We start from the raw sequence: 20823 nt of genomic DNA, 5'->3' as shown, positions 1-20823 counted from the left end.
GGTAGCTGCCCAATCGTGAGGGTAGTGACTCTGGAAGGCTGGTAGGACTGGGGATGCTGCCCACTTGGGAGGGTATTGACTCTGGAAGACTGGTAGGGCTCGGGCAGCTACCCACTTGTGAGGGTAGTGACTCTAGAAGGCTGGTAGGACTGGGGATGCTGCCCACTTGGGAGGGTAGTGACTCTGAAAGGCTGGTAGGGCTCGGCCAGCTACCCACTTGTGGGGGAAGTGACTCTGCAAGGCTGGTAGGGCAGGGGTAGCTGCCCAATCGTGAGGGTAGTGACTCTGGAAGGCTGGTAGGACTGGGGATGCTGCCCACTTGGGAGGGTAGTGACTCTGGAAGACTGGTAGGGCTCGGGCAGCTATCCACTTGTGAGGGTAGTGATTCTGGAAGGTGGGTAGGGCTGGGGCAGCTTCTCACTTTGGATGGTAGTGACTCTGGAAGGCTGGCAGGGCAGGGGTAGCTGCCCAATCGTGAGGGTAGTGACTCTGGAAGGCTGGTAGGACTGGGGATGCTGCCCACTTGGGAGGGTAGTGACTCTGGAAGACTGGTAGGGCTCGGGCAGCTATCCACTTGTGAGAGTAGTGATTCTGGAAGGTGGGTAGGGCTGGGGAAGCTGCCCAGTTGTGAGGGTAGTGGCTCTGGAAGGCTGGTAGGGCTTATGAATCTGCCCATTTGGGAGGGTAGTGACTCTGGAAGGCTGGTAGGGCTGGGGAACCTACTGACCTGTGAGGGTAGTGGCTCTGGAAGCCTGGTAGGGCTGGGGCAGCTACCCATTTGTGAGGGCAGTGGCTCTGGAAGACTGGTAGGGCTGACAAAGCTACACATTTGGGAGGGTAGTGACTCTGGAAGGCTGGTAGGGTGGGGGCAGCTGCCCACTTGTGAGAGCAGTGGCTCTGGAAGGCTGGTAGGGCTGACAAATCTGCCCATTTGGGAGGTTAGTGGCTCTGGAAGGATGGTAGGGCGGGGGCAGCTGCCCACTTGAGAGGGTGGTGACTCTGGGAGGTTGCGAGGGCTGGGGTAGCTGCACACTTGTGAGAGTAGTTTCTCTGCGAGGATGGCAGAGCCAGGGAAGCTGCCCACTTGGGAATATAGCGACTCTGGTAGGCTGGTAGGGCGGGGGCAGCTGCCCACTTGAGAGGGTGGTGACTCTGGAAGGCTGCGAGGGCTGGGGTAGCTGCCCACTTGTGAGGGTAGTGGCTCTGTGAGTCTGGCAGAGCCAGGGCAGCTGCCCACTTGGGAGGGTAGTGATTCTGGAAGTCTTGTAGGGCTGGGGAAGCTTCTCCCTTGGGAGGGTGGTGGCTCTGAAAGGCTGGTAGGGCTGGGGCAGCTACCCACTTGTGAGGGTAGTGACTTTGGAAGGTGGGTAGGGCTGGGACAGCTACCCACTTGTGAGGGTAGTGACTCTGGAAGGTGGGCAGGGCTGGGGAACATGCCCACTTGTGATAGTAGATAATGTGCAAGGCTGTTAAGGCCGGGGAAGCTGCCCACTTGTGAGGGTAGTGACTCTGAAAGGTGGGTAGGGCTGGGGCAGCTACCCACTTGTGAGGGTAGTGACTCGGGAAGGTGGGCAGGGCTGGGGCACATGCCCACTTGTGATAGTAGATAATGTGCAAGGCTGTTAAGGCCGGGGAAGCTGCCGACTTGTGAGGGTAGTGGCTCTGGAAGGCTGGTAGGGCTGGTGAATCTGCCCACTTGTGAGGGTAGTGGCTCTGCAAGGCTGGTAAGCCCGGGAAGCTGCCCACTTGTGAGGGTAGTAGCTCTGGAAGGCTGGTAGGGCAGGGGTAGCTGCCCAATCGTGAGGGTAGTGACTCTGGAAGGCTGGTAGGACTGGGGATGCTGCCCACTTGGGAGGGTAGTGACTCTGGAAGACTGGTAGGGCTTGTGCAGCTACCCACTTGTGAGGGTAGTGACTCTAGAAGGTGGGTAGGGCTGGGGCAGCTACCCACTTGGGAGGGTAGTGACGCTGGAAGTCTTGTAGGGTTGGGGCAGCTGCCCACTTGGGAGGGTAGTGACTCTGGAAGGCTTGTAGGGCAGGGGTAGCTGCCCAATCGTGAGGGTAGTGACTCTGGAAGGCTGGTTGGACTGGGGATGCTGCCCACTTGGGAGGGTAGTGACTCTGGAAGGTGGGCAGGGCTGGGGCACATGCCCACTTGTGATAGTAGATAATGTGCAAGGCTGTTAAGGCCGGGGAAGCTGCCCACTTGTGAGGGTAGTGGCTCTGGAAGGCTGGTAGGGCTGATGAATCTGCCCACTTGTGAGGGTAGTGGCTCTGCAAGGCTGGTAAGCCCGGGGAAGCTGCCCACTTGTGAGGGTAGTGGCTCTGGAAGGCTGGTAGGGCAGGGGATGCTGCCCACTTGGGAGGGTAGTGACTCTGGAAGACTGGTAGGGCTCGGGCAGCTACCCACTTGTGAGGGTAGTTACTCTAGAAGGCTGGTAGGACTGGGGATGCTGCCCACTTGGGAGGGTAGTGACTCTGGAAGGCTGGTAGGGCTCGGCCATCTACCCACTTGTGAGGGTAGTGACTCTGCAAGGCTGGTAGGGCAGGGGCAGCTGCCCACTTGGGAGGGTAGTGACGCTGGAAGTCTTGTAGGGTTGGGGCAGCTGCCCACTTGGGAGGGTAGTGACTCTGGAAGGCTGGTAAAGCTGATGAATCTGCCCATTTGGGAGGGTAGTGACTCTGGAAGGCTGGTAGGGCTGGGGCAGCTACCCACTTGTGAGGGTAGTGACTCTGGAAGGTGGGTAGTGCTGGGGCAGCTGCTCACTTGGGATCGTAGTGACTCTGGAAGGCTGGCAGGGCTGGGGCAGCTGCCCACTTGTGATAGTAGATACTGTGCAAGGCTGGTAAGTCCGGGGAAGCTGCCCACTTGTGAGGGTAGTGGCTCTGTAAGGCTGGTAAGGCAGTGGTAGCTACCCATTTGTGAGGTTAGTGACTCTGCAAGGCTGGTAGGGCAGGTGTAGCTGCCCAATTGTGAGGGTAGTGACTCTAGAAGGCTGGTAGGAGTGGGGATGCTGCCCACTTGGGAGGGTAGTGACTCTGGAAGGCTGGTAGGGCTCGGCCAGCTACCCACTTGTGAGGGTAGTGACTCTGCAAGGCTGGTAGGGCAGGGGCAGCTGCCCACTTGTGAGGGTAGTGATTCTCAAGGCTGGTATGGTCAGGGTAGCTGCCTGCTTGTGAGGGCATTGATTCTAAAGACTGGCAGGGAAGGGTAGCTGCCCACTTGTGAGAATAGTGACTCTGTAAGACTGGTAGGGCTGGGGCAGTGGCCCACTTGTGAGGGTAGTGACTCTGCCAGGCTGGTAGGACATGAGCAGCTGCCCCCTTGGGAGGACAATGATTCTCAAGGCTGGTAGAACCAGGGTAGCTGCCCGCTTGTGAGGGTAGTGACTCTGCAAGGCTGGTAGGGCAGGGGTAGCTGCCCACTGGTGAGGGTAGTAACTCTGCAAGGATGGTAGGGTCAGGTTACCTGCACACTTGCAAGGATAGTGACTCTGCAAGGCAGGTAGAGCATGGCAGGGGCAGCTGCCCACTTATGAGGCCAGATATTCTGTAAGGCTGGTGGGGTTGGGTAGCTGCCCACTTGTGAAGGTAGTGACTCTGCATAGCTGGCAGGGACAGTGTACCTGCCCACTGTGAGGGTAGTGACACTGCAAGGCTGTTAGAGTTGAGGTAGCTTCCCATATGTGAGGGTAGTGATTCTCCAGGCTGGTAGGGTCGGGGGAGCTGTCTGCTTGTGAGGGCAGTGATTCTCAAAGCTGGTAGTGCCACAGTAGCTGCCCACTTGTGAGGGTAGTGACTCTGCAAGGCTGGTAGGGCAGGGGCAGCTGCCCACTTGTGAGCGTAGTGACTCTGCATAGCTGGCAGAGACAGTGTAGCTGCCCACTGTGATGGTAGTGACTCTACAAGGCTGGTAGGGACAGTGTAGCTACACACGTGTGAGGGTACTGACACTGCAAGGCTAGTACAGCCAGGGTAGCTGCCCACGTGTGAGGATAGTGGTTCTCAAGGCTGGTAAGGTAGGAGTAGCTGCCCACTTGTGAGGGCAGTGATTCTCAAGGCTGGTAGAGCTAGGGTAGATGCACACTTATGAGGGTAGTGACTCTGCAAGGCTGGTAGAGTTGGGGTAGATGCTCACTTGTGAGGGTAGTGACTGTGCAAGGCTGGCAGGGACAGGGTAGCTGCTCACTTGTGAGAGTAGTGACTCTGCAAGATTGGTAGAGCGGCCCACTTGAGAGGGTAGTGATTCTCAAGGCTGATTGGGCCGTGGTACCTGCTCATACTGGTAGGGTTGGGTATCTGCCTGCTTGTGAGGGTAGTGACTCTGCAAAGCTGGTAGGGCTGGGGTAGCTGCCAACTTGTGAAGGCAGTGACTCTGTAATGTTGGTAGTGTCAGAGTAGTTGCCCACTGTGAGGTAGTGACTCTGCAAGGCAGGTAGGGCTGGGGCAGCTACCCACTTGTGAAGGCAGTGACTCTGTAAGGCTGGTAGTGTCAGGGTAGTTGCCCACTGTGGGGTAGTGACTCTGCAAGGCAGGTAGGGCTGGGGCAACTGCCCACTTGTGAAGGTAAGGGCACTGCAAGGTTGGTAGAGTTGAGGTAGCTGTCCACATGTGAGGGTAGTGACTCTGCAAGGCGGGTAGGGCTGGGGTAGCTGCCCACTTGTGAAGACAGTAACTCTGTAAGGCTGGTAGTGTCAGGGTAGTTGAGCACTCTGGGGTAGTGACTCTGCAAGGCAGGTAGGGCTGGAGCAGCTGCCCACTTGTGAGGGTATGGACACTGCAAGGTTGGTAGAGTTGAGGTAGCTGTCCACATGTGAGGGTAGTGACTCTGCAAGGCGGGTAGGACTGGGGTAGCTGCCCACTTGTGAAGGCAGTGACTCTGTAAGGCTGGTAGTGTCAGGGTAGTTGCCCAATGTGGGGTAGTGACTCTGCAAGGCAGGCAGGGCTGGGGCAGCTGCCCACTTGTGAGGGTATGGGCACTGCAAGGCTGGTAGAGTTGGGGTAGCTGCCCACATGTGAGGGTAGTGACTCTGCAAGGCTGGTAGGGCTGGGGTAGCTGCCCACTTGTGAGGGTATGGACACTGCAAGGTTGGTAGAGTTGAGGTAACTGCCCACATGTGAGGGCAGTGATTCACAAGGCTGGTAGGTTCTGGATAGCTGCCCGCTTGTACGGGAAGTGATTCTTAAGGCTGGTAGGGCCGGGGTACCTGCAGCTTGTGAGGGCAACCATTCTGCAATGCTGGTAGGGTCGGGTAGCTGCCCACTTGTGAGGGTAGTTACTCTGCACTCTGACACAACCCTCTCTAACCTGCATCTTTCTATCTTCAACACTCTGGATGTCCTTGCCCCTGTCATGAGAATCTATCTGAAATCTACCTCCATGTGCAACTCTTGGTATGATTCTGACATTGCCACACTGAAACATAAGTGCAGGGTGGCCGAGAGGAATGGAGGGCTTTGGATACATCCTTTGACAATCTGGCTTGGTGCCTGCTCCAAAGGCAATACAGACTCTCTGTCCTGTCCAAGAAGAGTGCCCATTTTCAAGCCTGTGTCTCTGCGGCCTCTAACAACACGGCCAAACTCTTTAAAATCTGCAAGGAGCTGGCCAATACTTCTGCAGTCTCCACCTCTCCTGTTCCCACCCAGGCCCTCTGTACGGCTCTGGCTTATCACTTCACCACTAAAACTCAGGACATTCTGTCCTCTCTCTCCTGTTCCTTTCCCTCTACCTCTCTCGGCCCCCTCTGGCCGCCTCTCCCCGTCCTCCTGCTCTCTCCTATTTCTCTCTGACAATACCTGACAATGTTTCTAGACAAGTCTGATGTATGAAAGTGTCGTCCAAACAGGTGCTTCCTTGCTCTTCTAGAACCATCAAGGACCACATTGACACCCTCGCTCCAGCCTTGGCCGATTTCTGCAATCACTCTTTTGACACTGGAACTTTCCCCTCTTCCATCAAGCAGTCCCTTGTGCACACCCTCCTAAAAAAGCCTTCTGCCAATCCCACCTGTCGGGCAAACATCTGCCCGATCTCTATCACTCCTTTTCTGGGCAAACTCCTGGAAAAGCTGGCCATCTCCCAGCTTACTTTACACACTGAATCTGTTGATTGTCTCCATGACCATCAGTCTGGCTTCAAAGCAGCCAGAGGCACGAAAACTGCTCTCCTGAACATCTGTGAGGATCTGCTCACTAATCTCAATTCTAGCCTTCCTTCTGAGCTGGGTGTAGCAAAACAGCCCTTTAAGATGAGTAGCAATACCCTGGAGATGGATGGGGATGCAGAGTTTATTCATACATCAATAATCAAGACGACTCTGGTAGTTTGGCAAAAGGATAACTGTTTTAATATCAATTTATCTAAAACAGGGAGTACAGCAAACATCAACGAACTCGCTCGATCCTCTTACTCAATGCATTCTAGAAAAAACTAAGGTTTTATCCTACAAAATCATCATCACTGATGTATTGACCTGCGTCACTTACCAACGTCATCTTATGTGGCAAACTACAAAACCTAACGGAGGGAGTGATAGGCTCTAAGTGAATATCTAAGTATAGGTTCTATATCAGTATAGAACAGTGGAGGAAGATGATAGGATACTTAACATCAGGTGCGGCAACTAAGCCCTTCCCTCAAAATGGCCACTATGAACGTCACTAAATACTCAACATCCCATTGGCTACACAAACTATAGTACCCTTAATTCACCGATTCTCTACAATTGGTTGGCTTCTTACCCCCGTCAGTGCTATTCCACCAACGTCTAGCAGCATACAGACTGAACATCCAGGTGCGGGGGAGCTCATTTTAACACTAACTCCCCACCAATTAATGTATCCATCCATCATTTCCTCAATGGTCCAGTGTCAATTAGTGCTTTGAAGATTGGCCTTGAGTTTGTACTGTGCTCTGAGACTTTTAAGGATTGTGGGCACAGCCTGCCTTCGTGCGTAGGTGTGACCACCTTGATCGTCCGACTTCCTTCTTCCATGTGACTGACACCATGAAATTGAGCTTCTGGTGTATTTAAAATACTAATTTTAATAGACCTCTAACGTCTTTTGTTTTTGTCCATGCCTTCTGAACAGGAGTTCTGTTCTTTCACACAATTTGGATCCAATGTCACTTTGCTCCAGTTTGATAAGACCTTGGCTTTCCATCAATTTTTGTAATTTAATGTGCTTTTTAATTGCGACACACTTGAAATGAGGGCATCTGGCTTTTGTTCAGTACTGCTTGTAATGCGTAGTGGAAACATCCATCCTTTACTCATCCATATGTGTGTGTGTATATATATATATATATATATATATATATATATATATATAGGTTGGCGCTTGCCGCGATCTATCTATTAAGCATAAGTCTAGCTTCATGGTTACTTTGCTGCTTGCGTTTCTGTTGCATATGTACACGTTTAGACTAACTAAATATCTTCATTAGTTCTGCGGCATAAGCTTCTTCACATTGATCCCAAGATGTCACTTACCCTTGGTGCTTTCTTGATACCTTATAGGATTTCTGCGTTCTCTGGTCTCTATATCTCTTTTGTGTGAGTCAGTTCAGCTCTGTGTGACGTCACCATTCATCTTCGTTATTCATCTGCTTCGCTTCTTCGGGAATTTTATTCAAATGGCCATCATATTTTCCTGTATTTAGGTATGGCTTTCTCAATGGGTACCTTGCCTCCCAAATTTTCTTAGGTACGGGTATTCTTATGGGTACTGCACAGAGTCCACGCTCTGCTCTCTGTTGGTTCAACTGTTCAGCATACGTCACATACTTTGGTTCCCATTTTCTAGGTAATAGAGGCAGGGCAGTTGGAGTAGGGGTACCTGGCTCCTCCTCTAGACTCCCCCCTCTGGGCGATTCATCAACCACTTTCTCATCCTCCTTCACATCTAGACATCCTGGTCTGAAAAATGCTTCTTACGGATCCATATCTCTATGACACCCTTCAGGCATCCAGCTGATTTCACATGCTCATCCTTGTTCCACGTCATGAGCATGCACTGTCCACTTGGACTGCAATAGATACATCTTCCCACATACTTCTTATGGTCATTCGGATATAGGAACTTTGTTCCCTCAGGGGTATGAATACTGGCCTTCACAAAGTCCCTGATTTTTTCATCAGTCAGATCTTTGGGCTTCTATCCTGGTTCAACTTCGATCATGATTTTCATCCGTATTGCTTTCTTTGCTGTCTTTTTGCGTTGTGAGATTATTATCTTGATCACACAGAATCCAAGCATCACCAATGCTATCAGGGCTCCAAGGAACTTGAACATGTCTGCCATCCATTGGGGAACCCAAGAGAAGAGTGATCCAAACCAGCTGTCATCAGTAATGTCTTCTACTTTGTCTATCATCTGGCCATGGAGTCTCGTCGCCATGTCTGTGGCCTCTGTAAAGGTTTCATTCTCGTCATCATGAGAAGGTATGAATGTGCAACATGATTATTTTTGCACAAACACCTCCTTCCATAGCTGTGATCATGTCCAAGACGTATCTGTTCTGAAGAGTCATCAGTCCTATTGCTCTCATCTCCTCTCTGATTGCATTGAATCCCGTCATGGTTGTGTTGATTGTCTGCAGCAATTCCCATCTGGTGATCTGCAGCCATTTGGTGTTTGGTCCACCCTGGATAGCTGGCACGAAGAGCAACGTGAAAACTGTAGCTTTCTGGCTGAACAATCTATGTTCATATTGAATGGCATCAAAAGCTTCTTTTGATTTTGCTGAGAAGTAGTTCTCTCTCTTCATTATTTTTAGCAGCTCCGCAGATCTCCTTTTCCTCAGATGAGCATCTGCTTTCAGGAAACTGTCAAGATTCAGATCACTTTTTGGAATCACCATGGCTGGAACATGGACATTCACCAGTGTGCAAATTCCTCCCAAATCTTTAGGTAGCTTTATATAAGCCCTGGATCCACAAGCCCAATAATGATCCATGATTACTGCTGTTCCATGTATCATTCCTTGTACATCAAATATTCAACCACAGTTCTGATTCTCTCCCATTTTCCTAGTTCCATTGTTTCTGAAACACAGCTTGTAGCTCTCCAATGGTACTATCTGCAAGGGTCCTCCTCTGTCTTCGACCCATGTCAGTAGTTTAGCAAATCGTGGCCATAATGGCTTGCAGCCATTCTGCACCATGTCAATAGTAGGCTGATAACAACCAATGACCACCCAGGCTCTGCAAATCAAAGCTCCTTCTTCCCATCTGTCTGGTGATAACACTGATCCCCAGATCTGCATCTGACCTCTGTTCTTCCATCTTCAAATTTCTACTGCAGATTTTCCTGTGATCTCAAGTTTTTTGTTCACTTCCCATCTGATTACGCTCCTTTTTCTCCAGGCCTTATGTATCTGATCACATGATTCTTGGTGTGTTCTCTGTCTCTTGTCTTTGAGTTTTGCACATGATCATCTTCATCTGGATCTGTCCATTCAGTTGCCCATTTGAGATAGGCATCACAACCCATGAACTGGCTTCTTGTTTTGCAAAGTTCCACGTATGAAAGACAATGTGTTGTCTGGACATCTATTTCAATAGCTATGAAGATTTTTGATTTTCCAATGCTGTATGGCAAGAGTGCACACACAAAGCATTCCTCGTTTGAAGTTCTTCTTCCAACTTCTTTCATATGCTGGTACCATATGTTATTTCCCAAGTATGCCGTGCTGTCCAGGTAATCATTTAATTCATAATTATCTTCCTGCGTGCTTCTTTTAGATCTCGATTTTTCTTGTGAGCTTCGATGATCATATCATGAAGTGTACCAACATAGTGTCATGATGCCTACCGCTGGAACACCAGGCCAGGACCAGCACCCCCGGGAGCAGGCATCACACCCCCGGGTAAAAGCCCAGCAGCCCTTTATAGGGGCTCTTTGGACTCTGTCCTGGCCCCGTTGGCGCCAGGCTCATGTTGGACATCAGTCCTGGCGCCAAGCCAAAGGAGGCTTAGGAGGGACTATTTTTCTGATGGAACTATTTTGTTACTGGGGTGGGGCTGTGGAAGAATACTCACCTGGAACTTCTTCCAAAGCTATTTAAGCCACGCCCGGACAGCCACACGTGCTTCGCGTTGTTCTGCATCCCAGCAGCTGAACGCTCACTGTGTCTGCTCCTGCACCTGGACTCCAGCCACGCCTGCCTCGAACCTGGAACACCTGTAAGGGAATAAGAGAAGAGAAAGGTGAAAACCAAGAACTTATTCAACCTTCTTACCTGCATCCGGAATCTTCACGCCAGCATTCCTGAAGGAAGACTTCCATTTAAAAGCACTGCGTTGCTCGCTGCAGCGCCAAGCTTTACTCACCTGTTCCCGAGACGCCGCCCGGCTCCATCGCGGCTCTCAGCACCGGTCGCCACTTCTCTGCACCTAGGGGAGAGAAGAAGAGACAAAAGGTGAGCAAGGGAACACAAGAGGAAAGCCGAATTTTCAGCCATATTACTTACCGGCTTTTCTTGGTGAACCATTCCACATCTCGGGTCGGCGCCGCCTCTTTGGCAGGTACCGCACCCCGGCCCCTATGGGGAAAGGACATTTTCAGCCATATTACTGAAGTGGGAGAATGGAACAAAAGGCTCCCACCAATCCCCTCACACCCCTGGCCTAGAGGATCGCGGCCCAGACACCCGCCACGAGAGGAGTTTGCCCATCTACCAGATGACCAGATACCCTGGTACAGGAACATACGGATGGGCCCACCTGCCTGCCCTGCCCATGCCGACGCCTGTGGCATGGATGAACTCGACTGAACCATTCAACAGTAAATTAACACATCGTTAGAGATGCCATGACGACCTAGCCATCGGTCAGCACACCCGTGCAAACATGGACACTGGACACTACTACACCAATCCACACGAAGAACATATTCAGTGCTATGACGTAGGTGACGGACACACCCACTGACGTGCATCTTTATTATTTTTCACATAGGTTCTTCAAAATGCAGAAACGCAAGACGCACAATGAACTCATCTAAAATGCTTGCTCACGCTTCTCCTAAACCCATGCATTGCAATGAGAAATATAACGAAGACATGATACAGGGGATAAAGCAATATGATACCATAACCTAAAAGCGCCGTGCATCAAACGTTTCCACCTATGCACCAGGCCCAAGTAGGCCGCAAGCAAGAGCTTCTATGAACATTGAATGAGCAAGAGTACAGTTGCTGCCCCTGCAGAATGAGCCCGGCGAGAGCAGACAGTCAAGGGCACAATGTTGCAAACTTGCATGCCGCAAGCCGACGCCAAGGTCACACCTGCAAATTAAGCCAGGCGCACAGTGGAAAATGCAATATTAAATGTGCAGAATTCTGCCTCAACCACGGTCTCACCTCACGTGGCCAAGCCGAACCTGACAGGGTGCCAGGCCCAGGAGGAGGGAGACGCCTGGATCCCACGTTTCAAGACACAAGCAGATACAATTAAGCAACTCAATGGACATCTGAGGCGGTGGGAGTAGTCTGCCTTCCAGCATATGAATAAATCCTCACATTGTCTGCACATACCCATAGTGATACATTGTTGCAAACGACAGGTGCACCGCGAGCTGGGAACAGCGATGGTCCCAGACTGGAGGGCTCGCGAGTGGACCAATCAGAACATGGGGCTCTTATCACTGACGCCATTAACATTAGCCAATCCTCAGGGGTCTTCATGTAACAATTTTCATTTATCAAATTGAAGGGACAACCCAAGTATACCACCTGACTGACCCTCAACCACTAATAACGCTCTCTATACGTATGCTATACTAACCCTACCACTCAAGGAACCAATCCAGAGTGGCGATAGGTTTTTTGCTAACTTTCCCAGGTGACGCAAATAGCGTGTCATACTAAGGTAAAAAGGGCCTGCGAGCCCCACGATTGGAGAGAGAGTGTCAGGATGGACGCGTACGATCCTTGACCCATCCCTGCCGTTTTGTTTAATAAACAGCAGAACCACCTTGCTTCTTGCGTGTGTCTCATACTCATTTGATTGGGATATACGGGAGGAGTTGGGGCCTCCCTGCCTGGAGGTCCGCGGATGGCCCAGCCGACCCCGGGAGAATTTCCCCCCAACAAGTTGGAGGCACTGCTGAGATCTGTTTAAGATCTGCTTTTATTTTATTTTTCCGAGTACTCCCGTTGCGAGGAGGCCCGGCGGCGCGGCCCCCTCTGTCGCTGCCCCCTTTTGAGGACTACAGGACCATCGCGGAACTGCGAGATGACCGGACAGCGCAATCCGGATATTGGCCTTCGGGAGCCGGTTGAGAAGTATCCCGCCCGCGGTTGGCGAGTGTCCAGACGTGGTCCAGACGAGGGGAGGTGGCGAGCCGCTTGGAGGGGTGCACGCAGTCGAGCGGCCCCGCATCAAGAGAACTTGGTGAGTATGCCACGCACAACAAGCAATGTGAAATTGTGAGGGCGGGGGGAGGAATTGAATAAGGGAGGCGGGAGGTGTTACACAGGTGCGCGGCGAAGGTTTGATAAATTAGTGTTGACGGTGAAGTGAATGGTGGCTGGACAAGTGCGAGAGCAGTCCGCTACGTTACGGAGGAGGAGGGGGCGGAGCACAAAAACATCACGTTTGGCCTAGGTCGCGACCACGTGTAAGGGTGTGTGTGTGTGTGCGGTTTCCTACGATTTGGTGATTATTGATCAATGAGTAGATGAGGATCCCTATTGATCGAGCAGGAAACTCGATAGATAGATGACGTTTCCCTGTAGGCGGTAGCTAGCTAGTTGCCTAATACGGAAGATAATTGGCTGGTTAAGCCCTCCTGTCGAGGGGCGTATCACATGCGAGGCGACGCAGCGTGCGCAGTCCGATTATATTGTTGATTACCTTGTTCCAGGCGTGACAGGAAGACAGCTGTGGGGTTAACGGGGGTAGATTGCAAGCGTATTTTGAACTTTTAAACAAAACATGTGAAGAACTTACCAGTAGTTTTGAAGAGATCGGTGACGTTACCAGTAGGGCTTTTCATAGGACATCTCGAACACAAGGAATTTTTTCTTTCGGAGAGTGGTGGGGAAGAGAATTATGGTAAGGGAGTGGAGACGGAGATAAAACGGAAACGAGTTGATCGGGGGGAAGGTGAAAAGGGGGACGTGGCTGCGCACGGAGAACGCCGGCCACAGCAAGTGAAGAAAGAGGAGGAAGGGTAAGAGAAAGTGGGACGGCTGTATAAGAACGTCACACGGGGCACGCAGCCGCAGGGGGCTACATGCGCATCAGCCGCAGGGGGCCGTAAAGGTGTTCGGTAAAGGAAGAAAAGAAAGAAAAGAGTATACAGATGCAAATGCTAAATTTTACTATTTTTCCTTAGCGGACAATCGCAAGTCCCCAAAATTACAGGGCCAGGTAAAGATCTAAGACTGTACAGTGTACACTGTTAACAAGATAACCGCTACCAAATAGGGGAAGGATAACAAGTGAAGCGCTATTATGTCATACGGGACAGGATCGGGAGGGTGGGGGAACACCCTCACTACCCCGCTACAGCACATATGTAAAACACTGTCACTCCATAGGGAGAAACTGATCAAGTATAGCATAGAATGGACACAGGGGACGGACAACAAAATGACGACACATTGGCCGCCTAATGGCAGTTTCGATCCATATACCCAACATTCACTACTAACCCATCTGCATAACACATACAAGGGGAAGAAGTTGATACACCACGTGGAGGTGTTTAACTTATGGAGGATGTTCCAAGGGTCCCAACCAGGACCAAACGGAATGTTCATTATGGGGGAAACAACGGAAGAGGGGAAGATTAAGAAGGAAGGAGAGAATGGGGAAAAAGAGAGTGAAGGCACACAGAACACGGGGAACGGACAAGAGGGTGGAGAGAAGAGTAACAACATAAACGGAAAGGAAATAGAAAAGGAACAGAGCGACGATATACCCCTAGCGAAGGTAGTGAAAAAGGAGGAAGGGGGGCTATATCCTTTAACAGAACTACGAGACATGGTTCAATTAAGGGCGGCTGAGGGGTATTCGAACCCGGCATACAGCCTGCCACCATATACAGCCACAGGTAGCCACACGGGAAGGGAGCAGGCTAGTACGACGGGATCAGCTCGTACGAAAATACCCGCAGGGGAAGGGGGGATCGGCGAAGAGCAGATCACAGGAATAGGACAGGATGAGTGGGTAGCCGCGCAGGTATTATTAAAATTACGAGGTTCATTAACAGAAGAAGAGGAGGAGGTAGTAAGGAAAATGGACGAGGAGAACACCAGGAAGAGTGAAAGGAAAGGGGAAGAGGAGAAAAGAAAGGGGGAAGAGCTGTTACGACAAAAGGAAGAGATTTTGGAGGAACGATTAGCAGAATTAAGGGATGAGCAGAATGCACTGATCAAGCAGCTCGAGAGAGAAGAAAGAGAGAGAGCACGGGAAAGGAAAGAAAGCAAGAATGAGTTGGAAAAAATGAGGGAACGAACTGAGGAACAAAAGAGAGAAGCAGAAAGGGTGAAGGCAGTAGCAGAAAGGGTATCCAGAGCAGCACTGCGTGACAAGAAAATAGAGGAAGAAGAGAAAGAAAAGGAAATGGAAATATGGAAAAGGAGATTACTATCAGAAACGAAAAGGAAATACGAAGAAGGAAGGATGATAGAGGGTATATTAGAGCGGGAAAGAGCGAGATGGGAAAGGAAGAAAGAAGAGGAAAGAATAATGGAAAGGATGAGTAGTGAAGTAATGGAGGAATTGAAAAAGAAAAGAGAGGAAATTGGTAGAGAAATAGCGGAGAAAAATGAAGGGGAAAGAGAAGATAGGAGAGGGGAGAGTGAAGTAAGGAGGTATATATACAGAGACATAGAAGTAGCAACAACATCAGCACAAAGGGGAGCAATTGGCAAAGAAGACAAGGGAGGAACGGATCCAATAGACTTAAAAACAGTAACGATTAGGGGGAAAAAGACAGATTGGGGGTTGCCATTAATGGAGGACTTTTGCAGTGAGGAAGGGGAAGGAATGGAGAGGGAAGGAAGAAACAGTGAAATTGAAAGCTTAGATAAATTATACATCACCCGGACAAATGGAGAATCACCATGGATCTGCAGGAGAAAGGAAGAACTGGAGGGAGATGAGGAGGAGGAGCAAGGAATGGAGGAAAGGCAGACACGTGCAGCTACACCCTCACCATCCCGTCCAACATGCTCCACTACTTCACGCTCATTACATGTAACATGCCCACCTAAACTGGCACCCTTCCCCCACGAACTGACACCCTATGCAGGCAGGCTTAGAGACCTCCCTGGACGCAGGCAGGAAGAACGAATACACACGTCCACATTAAATAAAGGAAATGATAAAAGAAGGGGAAGGGATGGAGGAGAAGCAGTTACAAGCAGGGGAAATATGGACCCCATTGACGATGTAGAAGACAAGGAAGAAGAGGAGGGGTGTACGGATTCAATTCTGTGGAACCCAAGGGGCCAACCAGGACACAACTTAATGCCACTTCTGGAGAGGGGAGGGGTTGGACCACAATAGGTCCCCTGGAAGCATACAGACAAATAAAATATGAAGTGCAGGCTCCCATCATTAAGTGGAGGTGCGGGAAAATGGATATATGAAATGGAAAAACACACCGCAGGACAGAAACTGGCAGTGGGGGATGTAAAGGGCCTTCTAATATCAATATTAGGGGATGCAGCAGATGACATCTGGAAGAGAGCAGGCTTCCCTGGGGTCACAATAACAAACACATCACACGATGGGGCACCATTCGCAAACTGCAGACATGCATTATGGCAAGCGCTGAGGGTACAGTACCCAGACACATCAGACATAGGAGCAATTACCTCACGCAAGATGCGTGAGAACGAAGATCCTGTTGATTATATCCAGGAAATTCAAGAGAAGTGGCGTATGGAAACTAGAGAACAATGGGACAAAACACCAGCAATATTCTATCATATACTAGTACAAGGGCTCCCAGAAGCAGTTCAGAAACAACTGAAGCAAGTAGTGGGGATGGAAGCAAAAGCATGGCCAGAAATACAACTGACGATAGTGCATCATTGTAGGACATGGCAAGAGAAAATGAAACAAAAGGAAGAGGATAGAAAAACGGAAGAGGTTAAATTGGTACAGAAAAAACGTACTAAATACACGATGGAAGGTGCACTAATAACTACACCTGCAACAATGACTCAAAACCCCACACAAGTAGTGGCTGCACAAGATCCCTCACAAATACAATCATCACAGATTGTAACACAACAGCTGCCGCCACTCCAACCATACACGACTAACATGGGAGGAGGATACTCAACGCCAGGAGCTGGATATTATAATTACAACAGGGGGAGGGGAGGAATGATGAGGGGGAGAGGATACGAATATAACACACAACAACAAGGGGGAGGATTTAGAAATTTCTACCCCACCGGGCAACCAGTATACCAGGACAACTCAGGAAGCTTTCCATGGCAGAACAGGGAACCACTGGTGTGTTGGATTTGTGGATTAGTAGGGCACATGTCACGCACATGTAGAGTGAGACCAGGCACACCATCATGGGGAGAACAGGGACAACAAGGGCCTACACAGGAACAGCAGGGCACCCAGCAACAGCAGGCATTGCAACAGGGAAATGGGCAGCAACAACTAGTAACACAACAACAGCCACAGACATATTCACTGCCACAACAACAGGTAGCGATAACACAACAACCCCAAGTACAGCAAGTACAGCAACCTGCCCAAATTCAAGACCATAACATAACATCTACCAATACACAACTACAGCAAACACAACTGGGAAGGGTGACGGTCCTGGGACACAACCCTTACACAGGAAGTGGTCAATCATTATACCCACAATAGGACAGCCCACAGATGGCATTGGTGTGTCCAATCCTGTCGGTAACACCTAATAGTGCGGAGGAACCACGCATAGAGGTAACGATAGGTGACAAAAAATTATCATTCCTTGTTGACACCGGGGCGACCCGGTCTTGCATAAGGGAAGGTAAATTTAAGATGTCAGGTGAAGCCATGAACACCCAAGGATTCTCTGGGGCTAGGGGGTTGGTTCCCTTTACTGATAACATTCCCTTATCAATAGGGGATTATGACATGTCAGTGCCGCTTTTATATTCTAGGGCCTCACCAGTAAACATACTGGGGAGAGACATAATGAGCAGGTTGAATATGACGATCTCCTTTACGGAGGACGGCATAATTTGCTCCACTCCAGGAATAAACATGCTCACTGCACGGCAAATTATGCAAGCATACTGCGGACAGACAGTGATTAGGGCTGAGCCAGTAGATGGTGAACTGTTCCAGTACGGGACAGACATGGCATTTGCATGGATGCCAGGAATAGAAGGAAAGATCTGGAGGAGGCCAGCAGCCTATTTGTTTAGACCAGAAACACCAGCCAATGAACCAGAAGGAAAGGTGATTTCAGTGAACATAGAGAGCATTATAGCAACTGCTGATTACATCGCAGTACATGCTCAAGACAGAGAAGGAAGAGCATGGAGGGCCGTGATAGCCCTAGCAGAGGGATGAAGGCTCACCCAGGTGTCAGACGAGGAGCTCTTCTCAGAAGAAAAGGAAGAAGGTGAAATGGTATTTATGATGAGTGTAGAAATATGGCTAAGAGTGACGTACAAACAAATAGCACAGAAAATTGCAATGGCACTTGAAGCACCCACGTCCACCCCAGTTCCCTTCTTTGAGGAAGATATGGCAAAGGTACCAACATCATTATGGACTACTAGTCCCTATGACGTGGGGTGCATAAAAAGTATAGGGGGAGTAAGAATAAAATTGAAAAAAGGAGCAATACTCCCCAGAGTGAAGCAGTACCCACTATCAAAAGAGGCAGATGAGGGCATATATGAAACAATAACGGCCCTCATAAATAATGGCATATTGGTACCATCAGAATCACCATGTAACACAGCTGTATACCCAGTGCGCAAAGCTAAAGGGGGGTCTTGGCGCTTCATACAGGACCTCAGGCCCTTGAACAACATAGTGGAAGCAGAATACCCCATAGCAGCACACCCGGCCACAATATTGTGTGGCATTCCAGCAGAGGCATCACGATTTACAGTGATAGACCTAAAAAATGCCTTTTTCTCAATACCCCTTTACCCAGACTCGCAAGATCTGACAAGCTTCACGTACAGAAACACAAAATGGAAACACACCAGATTGCCGGAAGGGTACTGCGAGTCACCCTCAATTTTCAACAGAGTAATACAGATGGACTTGGGTAACATTGAAGTGGAAAGCACAGTGTTGCAGTATGTTGATGACATAATCATTTGCAGCACAAGCGAAAAAAGATGCAGAGAGGACTCATTGAAGATGCTGACAATATTGGCTGAAAAGGGTTACAAGGTAGACAAGGAAAAGTTACAGTACTGTCAGGAACAGGTCCTTTACATTGGTCAGCTCATATCCCAATACAGAAGAAAGATTGCACCACAGAGAGCACAGGCCATTTCAAAAACGCTGCTGCCCCAAACAGTGAGGGAACTGCAGCAGTTCCTGGGTCTGTGCAACTACTGTAGAGCATGGGTATTTGATTACAGCTCATACATAGGACCCCTACTTGAGGCATTGAAAGAAGCTAACAAAGGGGAGAAAAAGTTGGGGTGGACAATGGAAATGAAAGAGACCTTTGATGAACTGAAAGATGCAATATCAACTGCTCCGGTACTGGCCACCCCAGATTATGAACGACAATTCTTTATATTTTCACATTGCGACTCAGCAGTAATGAAAGCAGTGTTGGCTCAAAAAACAAGCATGGGTTACAAACCAGTAGCGTTTTACAGTGGCCACTTGGATCCTGTGATGTTAGGACACATCCCTTGCAAACAAGGTCTCGCCGCAGCTGCCTTTGCGGTAGAGAAAGCATCCTCAATAACAATGGGGTGCCCAACCACACTATTTGTGGAACATGCACTGTTTGCAATATTGAACAAGCCTAAGTCCACACTAACCACGCAGAGGGCATCAGGTTCTGAGATCATCTTATCTAGACCAGAATTATCAATTGTTAGATGCAGCACAGTTAACCCCGCAAGGTTTATAGCAGAAGTAATTGAGGAAGGAGACTATGCACATGATTGTACGCAGACTACCGAAATGTACTCATGTACTAGAAAATTTGAAGAGAACACACTAGATGGAGGAGAGCTCTTGTTCATTGATGGGTCATCAACAATAGACCAAAGTGATGGGATAAGGAGAACTGGGGCAACAGTGGGAAAAATGACAGAGGAACCAGTGTGTGTGGCGGTGAAATGCGTTCAATTACCACAGCATTACTCAGCTCAAGCAGCTGAATTAGTTGCACTGATCTTGGCATTGAAGGAAAGCTTTGACAAAAGAGTGACTATATATTCTGACAGCGCATATGTCACGTCTACTGTCCACTCAGGATTGTCCAAATGGAGGAGAAGAGGGATTAGGAGAGCTGACGGCACCCCAGTGCAACATGCTCTCTTATTAGCTGAACTAATTGAAGTAATAAATGACCCCAAGAATTAGCTTTGGTCAAATGTACCGCACACACTAATGGAGAAGATCATATCTCAAAAGGGAATGCAGCAGCAGACGCACATGCGAAGTATGCTGCATATTTTGGTGAGATATGGAACCCCCCAGAGTTAGAGAGAGGGAGAGGGAGGGGGATAGCTAAGGAGATGTTGATAAGAGAAGGGTACACCCATCTCCCAGCCACACAGATAATGGAGCTACAAGCGCTGCACCAATGGCAGAAAAAGAAATGAAATATGGGTAAAAAGAGGATGTACAATGTCACCAACTGACGCACTATGGCGCCAGGGTAACACTGGAAAGATGGTAATGCCATTGGCACTATTGAACACCACCCTGAGCCAACTCCACCACCCAGCCCACACAGGCAAGGAAGTTATTGCAGCACGTTAGGGAAGATTGGTTCTGTCCCGAGTTAAATTCCCATGTGACAAATTTTATCAGAAATTGTCTCACATGTCAACAGTTCACGGCCGGTCACACGCTGAAGGTGATAAAAGGTACTATACCCCGGCCAGAGGGACCCTTCCTGCACATCCATATTGACTATGTTGATATGATCAATGTATGTCAAGTAGTATGCCCATTCTCCAGGTGGATTGAGACAGGACCCTGCTCATACCCAGATGCATTTAGAGCAGCTAAATTCCTCGTGAGGGAGGTTTTCCCCAGGTGGGGAGTGTGCGAGGTACTGCGGTCGGATAATGGCCCGCATTTCGCAAATGAAATGTTCCAGCACATCACATCCTTACTGAACATCAAGCATAAATTTGCATGTGCATATCACCCGCAGGCCAACAGTGTATGCGAACGCCTGAATGGCCTACTGAAGGAGGCAATTGCAAAGATACAGCAAACAACAAAGAGTTGGTTGTATTGCCTTCCGCTAGATCTATTTGAACTGAGGAATAGACCAGGCTCCGACCACCACCTCACTCCTCACGAGGTGGTGACCGGACGTCAAATGCGCCTTCCTCTAACGCCAACATCAAGAGCATTCACAGATTATGAAAACACTGCAACTGTTCTTGGTGATGAAATGTACCAATATGTGTCTTCTTTGATTACTAGTGTAGTGTTTGTGTCTCAACAGCTCAAGCGCACGCAGGGCGGGTCTAAGAGTGATCAACAAGAAGACGTGGATAAAGAATTGGAAAAGGGAAGACTGTTCAAAATTGCTAAAGGTGACCATGTGCTACTCCGCACTTTCAACAGAAAGTGGAACAGCCCACGCTTCACTGGCCCCCACCTGGTAGAGG

The sequence above is a fragment of the Ambystoma mexicanum genome, chromosome 1q (assembly GCF_040938575.1).
Source record: "Ambystoma mexicanum isolate Mex_15411 chromosome 1q, UKY_AmexF1_1, whole genome shotgun sequence".
Taxonomy (NCBI): domain Eukaryota; kingdom Metazoa; phylum Chordata; class Amphibia; order Caudata; family Ambystomatidae; genus Ambystoma; species Ambystoma mexicanum.
Note: the sequence above shows the minus strand (reverse complement) of the source record.